Source organism: Amblyomma maculatum, chromosome 9, assembly GCF_055883805.1.
Source record: "Amblyomma maculatum isolate TAMU_Amacu chromosome 9, ASM5588380v1, whole genome shotgun sequence".
In the NCBI taxonomy this organism is placed as follows: Eukaryota; Metazoa; Arthropoda; class Arachnida; order Ixodida; family Ixodidae; genus Amblyomma; species Amblyomma maculatum.
In genome coordinates, this window is record NC_139352.1 from 250,090 (window position 1) to 263,886 (window position 13,797).

Below are 13,797 nucleotides of genomic sequence, written 5' to 3' on the forward strand. Positions count from 1 at the left end.
CAAACACTGCTGTTTCCCGTGATTGCCCGAGGCCACCACGACGTCATTCTCGGTACCTCCGGCCGTCGCCTGCGGTGTTGCTGCGCGCTCGTTGCTTCTAGAGGCTTGACCCCCAGCTTGAATAAAATATTTATTATTCGAGCAATGTAAATCTGCTTGGACGCTCACCGTACAGATGCGGATAGAAGTAAACAGAGTGCCCAGCCGAAGTAAAAACTGAGGGTCAGCGCCGCCTAGGCGAGCCGGCCGAAAGCAGGAAATCGCGACGCGCATCTGCAGACCCCCGGCGGCGCAATCCTCCCTTTGCTCCGCATACCTTGTCTCTGTCCGCTGTCCCAGCGTCACTGCATGAGTACATTCAATTATCAGTCCCGGGGTGTCCGGGACTGCTTGCTGACAGCTGTCAGGCATTCTATTTTTCTCGGGCAGCCCAGAAGCCCGCCCACCACTACAGCTCCTGGACCAGCGGTCATTTTGAGTTAGACTCTCAGCACATTCTGGATACTTTTCGTCTTCCTGCATACGATATCGTGCGCTAAACAATGACACAATCTCTCGAAGCAGGTGTAGGACGTTTAAATCTTGCGTCTTCGCGATTTAGTCATGAATTTCACGATACATGGAAGCGTTCAGACGCCCGACCACGTACTATTGATCGTGCTGTCCAAAAGTTCACCTGTTTCGTGATCTTTTCAGCGCGCAGGTATGAAAGCATCGCAAGCGAACCACTTTGTGCTGAAGCAGCTAACGCTTGCTGTAAATACTTTAGCAAATGCTTTCGCCTGCTTTATTCTTGGGAGAACTTCGTGAGCAGCAACGGCAAGAAATCCCTGCCAAATTGAGGTCTGTGAAACGCCTCACATTGTCGCGTTGCATTTGCGAAGAGCACCGATGGATTCGTGCCTCTGCATCTTTATTATTAAAGGTACGCCAAAATATAAACCTGCGTGCGACGTCATTTCGAAAGAATTGATGGTTGGCATCGTCTGCTAAGAGCGGCTAAAAAAACGATCGAGGGAGCTTGCAAGGTCATGAGACCGTCACGCTGCTTCCTATCACAGCGGAAGTCGCGACCTGTCAGCAAGTAGTCCGAGACTGAGAAATTGAATGTAAACACTGTCGCAATAATCATAATCATGATCGGATGGTCGCGCTCTTTGAAGCCAGCAGGCATTTAAGACGCGAGGACGGTTGAAACTTGCGTTTTTCTCTTTTTTTTTGCACCTTCGACACGTGTATACTCTGCCTTTGTGTAAAAGTGTTTCGCCTGACACTAAACAGGCGCCTCTCCGTTGTTAATGGCCGGCGACAGCTCCTCCCCGGGCGACCCTCTGCAGGATGTCGTGGGAGAGGGGCCAAGGCGGGGACAAGCGAACGCATTCCTTTTCCTTCCGACCGGAGGGAAAGGAATGCGAGCAGAACGAACAGGGAGCCCCATCGATTAGCATGTATCTTTCCAAGCTCTTACTCCCTCTTAAAGAAGTTGTATTGGTTCAATAATTGTTTTGTTGTAAAATAAACGAAGTTACTGAAAACGACAACAGCCGAAACGAAGTGAATCAGTTACAACAGTAATTTTTGGTGCCGAAACCCGGGAACGGAATTCAGGACTATCGACCGGACCCAGTGACTAAAACGACCAACGACAGCAGCGATATGGATGTTCTGAGGAAAAAGAGAAAGACCATCAGAAGCCAAGCGACGCGGCTGAAAAAAAAAACGAAAAAAAAAAAACCGGACGGCATCTTGGGCGCCCGACCACCACCCATCATCAAAAAGGTGAGCGTTCTCATCGAACGTTTGCAATTGGTGAAGCAACAGCTTAACGATGAGGATGCGGCAACTGAGCCCAACGTTAAAGGAGATGAGGCAGAGGCTGAATTCGAATTGGTCATCGAATACAACGACAGAGTGACTACCTGCATCTGCCGTCTAAAATTGAGAAAAGATGAAGCCGAACACTCAAACAGGACTCAGGACATCCGGAATCAAGCTTCAATTGGTACCAATCCCGCGGCTCAGAAAATTAAACTTCCGAAGCTGGAACTGGCTAAATTAGACGGCAGGCGAAACAACTGGCAGCCATTGTGGGAACAGTTCAAGGTGGGAGTCCACAAGCACCCAGAACTTCCCAACATAGATCGCCTTAATTACCTTAAGACGCTGCTGATAGAGGAGGCCAAGACAGCTATCGCCGGACTGCAAGCGTCAGGTTACTGGTACAGCGACGCGATCGACATCTTGCAGCAACGCTTTGGGGATCAGGGAGCATTGATTCAGGATCACATGCAAGGCCTGATTGATGCGAAACCTGTGTTCTCTGCGAAACACGTGGTAGCCTTGCGGCGGCTATATCTGCAGTACAAGTTCACATGCGAGGACTCAAGGCGTTAGGCATCGTGGAAGCTGGCTACCAGGCGATGCTGTGTCCCTTCCTTCTCCTTGCTCTGCCGAAGGTGTTGATCCTGGGCTTTCATCGCACATATGCTGAGACCCACAAGACAACGGTGTCAACGATGGGCGATGATTCTAGGTCAACGAGCTCGCCATCAGACACCGCACAGGTGCCGCCTCTGCAGTCTCTGCTGAGGTTCTTCCGCTTCGAGCTGCAGAGCCGCGAGAGGACTATGGAGGACAGGCCCGACCACATACATGGTAAGCCTCCTTCTCCTTTTGATGGGCACAAGGCACTGAATCAACGAGGGAACGTTCACCCTTCTTCCGCCTCAGCCCTGCATTGTGCAGCATCCTGCGTGGAAGGCGTATTTTGCAAATCGAAAGGGCGTAATAGCCAAGAGTGGCAATCGAAGATGTCAATCAAAAAAAGAAACGTAATCTTAACAGCGAAAGGCGGATGCTTTCGGCACATGAAGCATGGACATCGTTCGAGACAATGCACAGTCCATATCAGCTGCAAAAAGTGCAAGCGCAGACATGCGACGCCGCAATCAACGAAGCCGAGAACGCACGGTCGGCCAACGAAGGGGTGCAACCAGTAAACCTGCATGCTTCAGGATGAGAAGCCCCGCTCACCGCACCGTCCTAATGTCTACCGGGACAGCCCTGAACAAGAGAAGTAAATCAAGAAATGTTTCACGAGTTCTCTTTGACAGCGGCAGTCAGAGAACATTCATAACAGGAGACTGCTTTAAAAAACGTGGTTGCAAATTGCTCGGAACAGATATATTGTGGATTGGTGTTTTCGGAGTACAGCGAAAGCAGCGCACATTCCGAAGCATTGAGGTGAGTCTATTGGCAAAGGACGATCCCAAAACTCAATTCAGATTTCAAGTCTTGGAAACGCCTACAATACGCGAACAGGCCATTCCTTGTCCAGATGAGCAAGTTATGGAGACTCTCCACGAGCTTTCTTTGCCACCGGGTGACGAAGGCTGTTATCCCAATACGGCAGGGATCGACATACTGGTGGGCTCAGATCACTTCTGGGAGTTTTTAACTGGTAAGGTTATGAAACTTGGCGACAGGCTAACAGCACTTGAAACAGTGTTTGGCTGGGCAGTGCAGGGGCAAATTTAATTGCCTTGCAAAGGTGTCACTTGCCCCCATGAAGTCGTGCTAATAACTACGGTAGCAGACCAACAAGTTGAGCCTATTTTGAGACGTTTCTGGGAGTTGGAAAGCATTGGAGTCTCCGACACACAGGAAGATACCTCCGACAAGTATGTTTGGGAAAGGCTTTACCAAGACCGTAAAAGTTGTTGATCAGCGGTTTGAGGTGAAGCTTCCTCGGAAGGAGCAAGTCGATCCGATAATCGAGCAGTAGCAGAGAGACGATTCCACCTGCTGGCGAAAAGACTGAACAGGACGACTGCTCTAATGAGTCAGTACGATGCCGATGTGTGACGCTTGGTGACCGAAGGCATAGCGGAGATCTTGCCCGATGAGGCTTGTAACGACGGTTAACATATTTACTATATGCCCCACCAGCCTGCACTTCGTGAAAGCAGCAGCACGACAAAGCTTAAAATTGTCTTCGGCTCGTTCGCTCATGGATTGGGAGCAAAATCTCTTAATGGGAATTTAGAATACGGATCAAATTTAAATCCAGAACTTCTTCGGCTGCTGCTGAATTTCCGAGGCCATCGAATCGCGCTGGTGGTCGATGTGGAGAAGGCATTTCTACAAGTATGGGTGGCTCAGGAAGATAGGGATTCATTGAGGTTTTTGGGGTATGAATGCAGCCCCAAGGTGGACAAACCGCTTCCCGAAACCGTAGTGTTAAGAATGGCACGCGTGCTATTTGGAGTTACGTCTAGTCCCTTCCTGTTGGAGGCGACGCTGCGACACCACTTTGACAGTGTCAGAGACCAATACCCCGATAATGCGGAGCTTCTCAAGGGAAGCATTTACGTCGACGACTTTCTGTGTGGCGCTGCCAAAAGATGAAGAAGCCGCAGAAATCTACGAACAAGCGAGCGACATTTTGAAGCAGCCTCAATGCGTTTGCATAAATGGGGATCGAACAGCGATAAGATGAACTCAATTTTCTTAGAAAGTTGTCCGAACGAAAGGCCGCCAGGTCAGCCAGCGGACTTGTTAAAGCTGCTTGGTCTCACCTGGCAGGCAAACGAAGACGTTCTCACTTTTTCTCTGGACCCGATCATTGAATTATCCAAGGAAAGGATAAACACAAAGCGCTACGCACTGCAACAATGGCGCGATTGTACGACCCTCTTGGATTTTTATTCCCATACACGTTGAAGGCGAAGGCGCTATTTCAAGAGGTTTGGAAAGAGAAGCTTTTGTGGGACCAACAGCTGCTAGGTCACATATTGGAGAAGTGGATCAAGTGGTGTAAGGACCTTTCATAACTTTACGATCTCAAGATTCCCCGTACCTACGATGCCAACAACGCAGGAGGCCAGATGCGCAAGACGCTGCATATATTTACAGACGCAAGCACAAATGATTATGGCGCCGTAGCCTACCTTTGCACCGAAAGCAGCACTGGGCAGTGCACATCCACCTTGGTAATGTTGAAATGCCGTGTGGCTCCAGTAAAACCTGTCACACTCGCAAGGCTGGAGCTGATGGCTGCATTGTTGGCGTCACGACTTTGCCAATTTTTGAAAGGCAATCTCGAAGCCGATATCGACAACGTGTATCTGTGGATGGACTCCATGATCACTCAGAGCTGGATCCATAGAAACACGGCAAGGTGGAAGGAATTTGCCAGAAACTGCGTCACTGAGATTCAGCAGAACACGGAAGGCACGATATGGAAGCACTGCCCAGGGAAAACGAATCCTGCTGACCTCATGAGCAGGAGATTGACAAGCGTGCAACTGAAATCCAGTGAGCTTTGGTGTAGTGGACCATCGTGAATTACAAGCACAGCTGACAAATGGGCAGCCGAACCAAAACCGGCCGACTTCACGGCTGAAAAGCTTGAGCAGAAAAGGGAGGTCGGTGTCTTATATTCCACTGAAGAAATTTAGCTCAGCATCTAGAGTAAACAGAGGGACAGGCTGGATTTTCCGGTTTGTGCGAAATGTGCGGACTGCTGAGAAAACATTAGGCCCTTTAACCGCGGAAGAAATTGAACGTGCAAAAGCATTTTGGCTGAAAAGGGCTCAGAAGTCTGAATTCTCTGAGGACCTCGAGCGCACAAAGAAAGGCAACCGCCTCCCGACCGATTCACCCTTGAAAGATTTCACACTCTGGACAGATCAAAACGGCCTACTGAGAATTCAAGGGCGGATCTGCTCAGCGAACACAACACTCGATCAGTGGTACCCGATTGTGCTTTCCAGGCAACATCGATACTTATCTCTGTTGGTGCATCAAGCCCATCGACAGCTGCTACACGCAAGTGCCAGGGACACAATCGTGCAGCTTCGAGAGAAGTACTGGATTGTGCGAAGCCGTCAGCTGGTGAAAAGTGTGGTGAGTTCGTGTGTGGTGTGTGGGTGGCATAGGGCTACCCATTTCGATACACCGACCGGGCTCCTTCCACCTGATCGAACGTTTTATCGCAAGATGAGCCCGCACAAAGTAAGGAAGCGATGCTCTGTGCACATTGCGACAGCGTGGACTCAACCGTCGGTGTCTTATCACGCCGCTTCCCGGCTGACTTTCACCGGTGAGCAGATCTGGAGGTTGCACACAGACTCAATGTATGCTGTAATGCTCCAGTGTTAAGCACGTTTGTTGATGCTAGAGCTGCCTGGACTGGTGCAACCTTAAATTGCCCTGAAAACTGCTGTATTCTTTATGCGAAGAATTTAAAAGTGAAGAGTAATCCCAGTGCTCTATGCTCCTACTTTCATGGCATGTTTATTTCAATTGCACATGTTTTCTGTACAAGCGTTTCTTATCCGGGGATGTTTTGTGGCATGCTATTCAAGCCTTTTCCATGCCTCGGCTGTGATCATTCAGATGATTAGCTCTCTTAAACAGAGCCACTGTTTGTGCTGTCCGCGACACGCATTTCTTATTGTTGTGCTTTATTGCTGTATTTGCTTGGTTGATGCAATAAACCATAAGTATGAAAACCATAATTGTTCACTTGGTACATCTGTTGCGAACAGGACATGACTGCCCGGTTACACCACTGCTTATGGACAAAGTACATAGCCAAAGCACTTGCATGACTTCATTCATAATGCAAATACTTTGCATTATGAATTTGCATGCTTGGTCTATGTTTGGAAGTGTTGCTGCCTTTCTATGCCGCCACCTTTGCCAACCACTTTCATTGTGCTGGAGCAACTGCTTATAACCAAGGGCGTAAACAGCAGAAACTCGAGTTCTCTTAGATGGCAAAGGTTGGCGCGCGCTGAAAGGCAACAACCTTCAAAAGATGCAGGCTCGTCTGCAACGCGGCGTTTTTTAAACTTGTTTATAATTCGCGCCAAATTGAACGAACGCGTGGTGTCATTTGACGTCATGGCCCCCCAATTTTAATTGGTCACTGCAGCCCGTGAGCCACCATGTTTTGTACGTATGGGCGTCTATGGAGCCTTCGCTACCATAGTACATATACCTTGGACAGCATAGCAGGCAGGCCCCAACTGAGAAGTCCTAAAAAGAGCAATGCGCTCAGTTTGCAGTTAGTCTTTCGCCCAGTCTCTCCTTTGTGAACTGTGTTGCATCTCTGCCTTGTAAATAAGTTTTCTGTATCTTGTGTTTGTTTCATATAAAGTTTTTAAAGTTAATTTTTAGTTTTGCTACTGCAAGTTCGTCGTCTTACATCTCATTGAGTTTGTGCGTGAACTATACACGCCGCCTGCCGAATCGAGGAACACGTTTGAGAGGTTCTGAAGATTTGAAGAAACAAAAACCTGACGTTTACTCTCGGGTTCAAATTTATATTACTGGAATCTATAGACAGCCGATATATCATTGCCTGCTCTTCTATAAAGAACGTTGGGTAGTCTGCATTCCGACCATAATCACCACATGCATGTCTGCACAGATGATTGCCGCAGTTAATTCAAGTTCAGTGGTGTCCGTGGTGATACCGACCAGGTCCATTTTGACAAGGGTGAAAACAAACAATCTCACCTCTTCGATTGGTGCGGAACTAGCTGCCCTACAGGCTGCTGGTGGGTTAATTATTCAAGACCCTCCATATGACTGTAGGATTTTCACGGTTCTAAAGCAGCCATTAAAGCCCTGCAGAATCTTCACTGCGCCGTGCATAACATGGACAAATCGTTGCAAAGATCCACAAGCTGTACCTCGGCTTGAAATCATTTTTTAGCGACTGCCACCATACTGCTGTATTGAAGAAAACACCTGGTGGATGGTGCTGCCCGATGTGCCTGCAGCGACTGATTGTCAGTCAGAATCTCTGTATCTAGAGATACGCAGCGAGGAATCTTCGCTCCTTGGCTGTGGAGCGCACGATTTCAGCGTGGAACACGGGACAGTTCTACACCCGTCGCCTCAAGGCACTCGCCTGCGCTTTCGCCTTTCCCGTGACACAGCGAGCCACGCAGTGACACTGTTGTGTTGTTTATGGCTCGATGTTGCTTCTACAAATATATTTCCCAGATTGGAATGTCCGAAAGTGCTGCTTGTGAAAAACGTGGTTGCGAGGAGGCAATCGACAAATATGCTGTGTGAGTGACCGGCTTTTGGGACCAACATACAAGTGCTGCGTTGTGCCCTTGACCGCTACTATATCCCGCACTTTAACAGCACACAAGATCCTTGGTCCGTGTCCACAGCAGTCGACTTTCTTTAGAGACCTGCAGTGCACTGTTTTGCAGCTTGACTGCCACTGGCTTGAGTGACAAATTGTGGCTGTCTGAAGATTTCTGAAGATTCTCTCTTTCCCTTTTAATATCCTCACTCAATTTTCCTTGTACAGGTCAGACAACCGGAAACATTTCTGGTTAATATCCTTGAAATCCCTTCTCCTCCCTGTGTCTGTCTAAGCACAGTTCTGAAAGTGGTATCAGGATCAATCCAAGTCAATCTACTCTGCTGAAACAAATGGATTGTCCGTGGTATCCATGCTGTCGTTCAAATTTATTCATTCGCAAAAGAAGGGAAGTGATTTTGTCAAGAGCATATGATATTTATTGGTATTGTATTAGGTTAAACAGAAAAACGCGTTAATATTTACCTGTCGAGAACAGTGGACTCAGGCGCGCGCGCGGACACTAGCACTTACCCGAATAGCCGCGTTACTAGGCTGACACCATCCTACATTTGCAGTTAGACGTGCAACTATATAGATAGGTACTAGTTTCAGGTTGTTCAGCAAAAATATATTATTCCTTACATCTATCTTTCAAAATCATTTACTCAGCAAATAACAATACGCGGTCAAATTTACCGTGTACTCAGAGGGTACAGCATGCCCTGTTCAAACAGAATTCACTCTGGCAGCAGTATCCAAAGCTACTCGTACGTATAACGGGAATATACAGTTCCAGGGCTCCTGCGTTGAAGAGTATTAACGATAGTAACTTGTTAGTATTGCCCTGGCACGGCACTTCAGGCCTCGTCGCTTGGTTTGAGACACCCATAGTGCCAAAGATCGACGGAGGTTGTCATGATCAGCGTGACATATTTGATAGAACAATTCTACCTTGACTGCGCCTTAGCGCAATACCATGTTCGCATTACTTTCACTTGAGGTCGGCAAGCAAAATGGAGCGCTCTGAAAACTCAAAACAAGAAACAGTTACCAGGAATGCATGCTGTACTGTTGCCTACAAAATTATTAAAAACACCGAAATCACGAAAGAGATTAATTTCCTCGCTAACTAAGGGCTCTGCTAGTTATTGCAAGGTGCATGGTGCAAGTGGCACAGGGATCTTCAAAGCATACTCTTTTGTCCGTGGCTGTATGCTTAGGTTGGTGATCAATTTGGTCCTGTTGTAATTTTTATGTTCCGAAAGCAGTAGGACCACGTGCATGCCTGCAACTAAACGCTACTAGATAGCAGACGATTCGACCGGACGTCGTCACGAAGGAGGGTTTGCTGATCTGCCAACAAAGTGACTACTCTTCTAGGGTTTCGCAGCCAGCAGGCATCATCGTAGTGTTTGGCGAAGCTGTCTTGAAAGACTCAGCACTGAGAACATTTGGGCAGTACCTGGGGCGGCGATAGCTGTACGCGTATAGTTTGTGAATTATTGAAAATGGCTAGACCGCAGGACCTCTGATAAGCAGCGTCGTTTGCGCAGTTCCTCTTTGTATTTTAGTTTGATTTGCATCTCGCCTTTCCATTCATTTGCGTATTGTTCGACCCCTAGGTTGAGAGAGCGTGGGTATGATAAAAATGTTGGCCTACAAGAGAGTAAATGCGGCATTTAGGGAAAAAAATTGCAGTGCACGCCGAGGGCGCGTGCAGAATAGGACTGTCACGCTGCTTTCGCGCGCTAAATGCTTTACGGGGCAAAAAAAATAAAAACGGCAAGATAAAACACTATTCTGTTCAATGCATTAAGGAATTAGGGCACCAAAACCAGCGCGTACAAACAAGTAGGGCCAGTTGTCGCTCTCTTGGTAAGGTCATGCTGAATGATATGACTAATTATAGCAATGTTTTGCAGACCTTGGAGTCCGCAGTTGCGTGAATAGTAGTGTGTATGATGTTTTTATTATCATATTGTTATGACAGTAGATTTACTAAAGGGTGTAATGGCTGTCCAGGCCTTTAGGATATTTGAATAAATAAGCACATAAATTAAGGTCCACATAGGCCAAATAAGCAACTGCATCACCCAAACTGTGTAGGGCTCATTACACAAACCTTAATTGGAGTAACTATCCGCCAAACGCTTCACGTAAACAAAATAATACAAGCAAACAATACACATATTCCACAAACAGTAGTGCTGGGCTGCCGAGACAGTCATGCAGCCTGGGAGTTATGGTACGAATGTCGAGCAAGCAGACGGCATGGGACTTGCGTAGCGTGGAAAAGTGAATGGACCATGAATGTAGTGCCCAGAAGCTGGTCAGGCAGGCAGCCAACAAGAATCTGTTAAGTACATTTAACTACTCCCTGTTTGACAGCACAATTTGTATAGGACTAACTTTAGATGTTTTGCACTAAGAGCAGAAGCACCTTTTGGTAGCAGTCATCTACTGCTGAAGGCACTTACGCTGTTACAAAGTCCGCAGTCGGTGTAATCTTGGATCTATTGCATGAAGTTCACGAGAGCCTCATAGCGGTGTAGTTGGTGTAACATTCCTTAAAAGTGGCAACAGCGCAAATACCGAACAAAGAGCCTAGTTGTGTTGCCTGTTCATCTCTTTGTCTTTTGTTTGCGCTGTTCCCGCTTTTAGGTTTTTTTCACGAAGCCATCTTTAGAATATCCTCGCCACAATGCGGGCTATTTTTACGTATTGAGTGTTAAAAAAACGCTTAAAAGAAACCGCAAAGTATGTTTTTGGTTACGTGGTGTGTTTGCCTCTTCACGCCTATATTCTGCTTGCACGTAAGCGCTTCTGTTTTGATGTAGTCTTTTCTTTTTCATCTTTATTTGAGACAGGTCAGTACAAATTGGCTCAGGAGACAAAAGCAAAAGGCTCGGAAAGAGCCTGACTAGGCTATGCCACTCTGACAGCGTTGGCAGCACACGCTTACTTGCTGCTGCGCATCTTAATGCGAACCCCCAAAAAATACATTAATGTAAACACAGTAAGAGACACATTTCATTCGGTAAAGTTCTAATCTTTCCGTGTAATGACAAGGGAACAAAAAAATTTGTTGTGTAATAATGCAAAGTAACTTCTTTGATACTGCTAACGAGCACATGTTTTCAGGAGACAAAAATCAATGAAAATGTAGAGTAAAAAGTGTAAAGTCTTCTCTGACATCCCATTCCTCGGCTCGTTAAAAACGAATAAAGCCTCCTGCCTATTGTTCGGCTGCGGATGAAGAAATGAAGGGAGCTCTAGCGTTTATCCTGACTTTTGACGTCGGCTAGACGTGAGCGCTCTTCGTCAGCATTCCCTGCTAGCTCATGTTCATCCTGCCACGTTCGCGAAAAAACAATAAAATAATCACAGCACATGGAAAATTTTCGTGCCCATTCAACTTTAATCATTGTCAAACATACTGTTACGGGGATGTACTTAATGGGACGGCACTGCGATGGGCTGAACTGGACGCAAGACTTCGGTAGCCGTGCAGAATCCGCTCTCTCAGCGTCGTTCTCTTTTTCAACGCTTCGTCGTGCCTGCGTACCTTGATCGTCGTCTTTGTCACTGAGCACATCACATTGGTCTCGCGTTTCCCGGTAACACTACCCCCCTCGGCAAAAGGCACCGTCCCGGTGCGTATTAGTCGTGCGGTGTGGAGGGGGAGTAATATGGCTTGAGGCGGGCGACATGTACAATTTCGGAAGTGGGTTTAGCAGTCGGTGACTTTGGGTGGAGCGGTGCAATCTCATAGGTCACGTCGGTCACAGGGCGTAGTACACGGTAAGGACCCGTGTAGTGGGGCAGAAGTTTCTGACACAACCCCACACGACGGCACGAAAGCCAGAGCAACACCAGAGATCCGGGAGGATAGTGCACATCGCGGTGGTGAGCGTCGTAGCGGCGTTTTTGAGCTTCTTGAGAGACGGTGAGATTGTGACGAGCAATCTGGCGAGCAGCGTCGGCTCGGGCGATGGTATCGCGGGCATAGGTGGTGACGGGGCCAGCGGCGGGAAGCAAAGTGTCGAAGGGCAGTAAGGGGTCTCGTCCAAAGAGAAGATAGAATGGAGAGTACCCAGCAGTGTCATGACGCGAAGAGTTATATGCAAAGGTGACAAATGGCAGACTAATATCCCAGTCGCGATGACTGTCGGATACGTACATTGCGAGCATGTCGGTGAGTGTGCGGTTAATACGCTCCGTAAGGCCGTTCGTCTGAGGGTGGTACGCAGTGGTGAACTTGTGCCGAACGGAGCAAGAACGAAGTATTTCCTCAACAACTCGGGAAAGGAAACAGCGGCCACGGTCGGTAAGTAGTTGACGGGGAGCACCATGGTGTAGTATGACGTCGTACAAAAGGAAGTCAGCAACGTCTGTGGCGCAGCTGGTTGGAATGGCGCGAGTGATCACGTACCGCGTGGCGTAATCGGTGGCCACAGCGATCCATTTGTTTCCTGATAAGGACTCGGGGAAGGGCCCTAGGAGGTCAAGGCCAACACGAGAAAATGGCTCAGTCGGGATAGCAATCGGCTGCAGGTGTCCAGGTGGCAGCACAGGAGGTTTCTTCCGGCGTTGACAGAGGTCGCAAGCGGCTACATAACGTTGGACAGAGCGGTAGAGTCCAGGCCAGAAGAAACGCCGGCGCACGCGATCGTATGTGGGTGAGAGGCCAAGATGACCAGCTGTAGGGGCGTCGTGCATTTGTTCTAGAACGGCAGAGCGTAGGTGTTGGGGAACGACGAGCAAGTGCTCAGCACCATCAGGTCGCATGTTGCGGCGGTATAGCGTATTCCCATGAAGGAAGAACAGGGCGAGGGAAGAGTCACGGCTGTGTGTGCGGAGGCGGTCGATAAGAGGCGGTCGATACTGTTACGGGGATGTACTTAATGGGACGGCACTGCGATGGGCTGAACTGGACGCAAGACTTCGGTAGCCGTGCAGAATCCGCTCTCTCAGCGTCGTTCTCTTTTTCAACGCTTCGTCGTGCCTGCGTACCTTGATCGTCGTCTTTGTCACTGAGCACATCACATTGGTCTCGCGTTTCCCGGTAACAATACTATAATATTTGCAGACATGTCTCACCATCATTAGAATATTACTCGATATATTTCGCAATAAAAATTACAATAGTCGCAAATGCGAAACTTCAGCGAACTCATGGTAGAAGAAAATAGCGCAGCTCTAGCTCCGGCGGCGTGAACGACAGGGCCTTCTTGGTGACGCGAACGGTTGTTGATTACTAGAACTGGTTAAGCAACTGGTTACTAAAGGTCATCTCGGCGGCGGCGCGCACATCTGGATTCTGGCTTCGGCGACGCATATTGCCGTTCCCCGAAAACTGCAGCAACGGAAGTTCCGGGTGCGTCAGTCAGAAATAAAACACAACCGTAAGTTTTGTTTGAGCACAAGGCGCAGTACAAAAATTGAAATGCAATATTAATAAAATAGTTTTATGGATTGAAATTACTTACTGTAAAGAGCGCAATACATCGGTGGCGTCCGACGCGCCACCTTTGCGACATAGAATAAGTTAGCTTGAAAACTCGCCCCGGCTAAATCCGTTAAAAAGAGTGTAAGGCATGTTAAAAGGCGATTATTGCTTTCAGCTGTCTCTGAACACAACCTAAAGGTAACATGCACTCACTGAAGACCGGATTTGATTAAGG

The 13,797-nt window shown here is 48.0% G+C and overlaps 1 pseudogene; it reads left to right on the forward strand.

Annotated features, from left to right (window-relative positions):
* Window positions 1-2,372: 2,372 nt before the first annotated feature.
* Window positions 2,373-13,797, forward strand: part of LOC146178068 (endothelin-converting enzyme-like 1) — a 28,496-nt pseudogene continuing 17,071 nt past the window's right edge.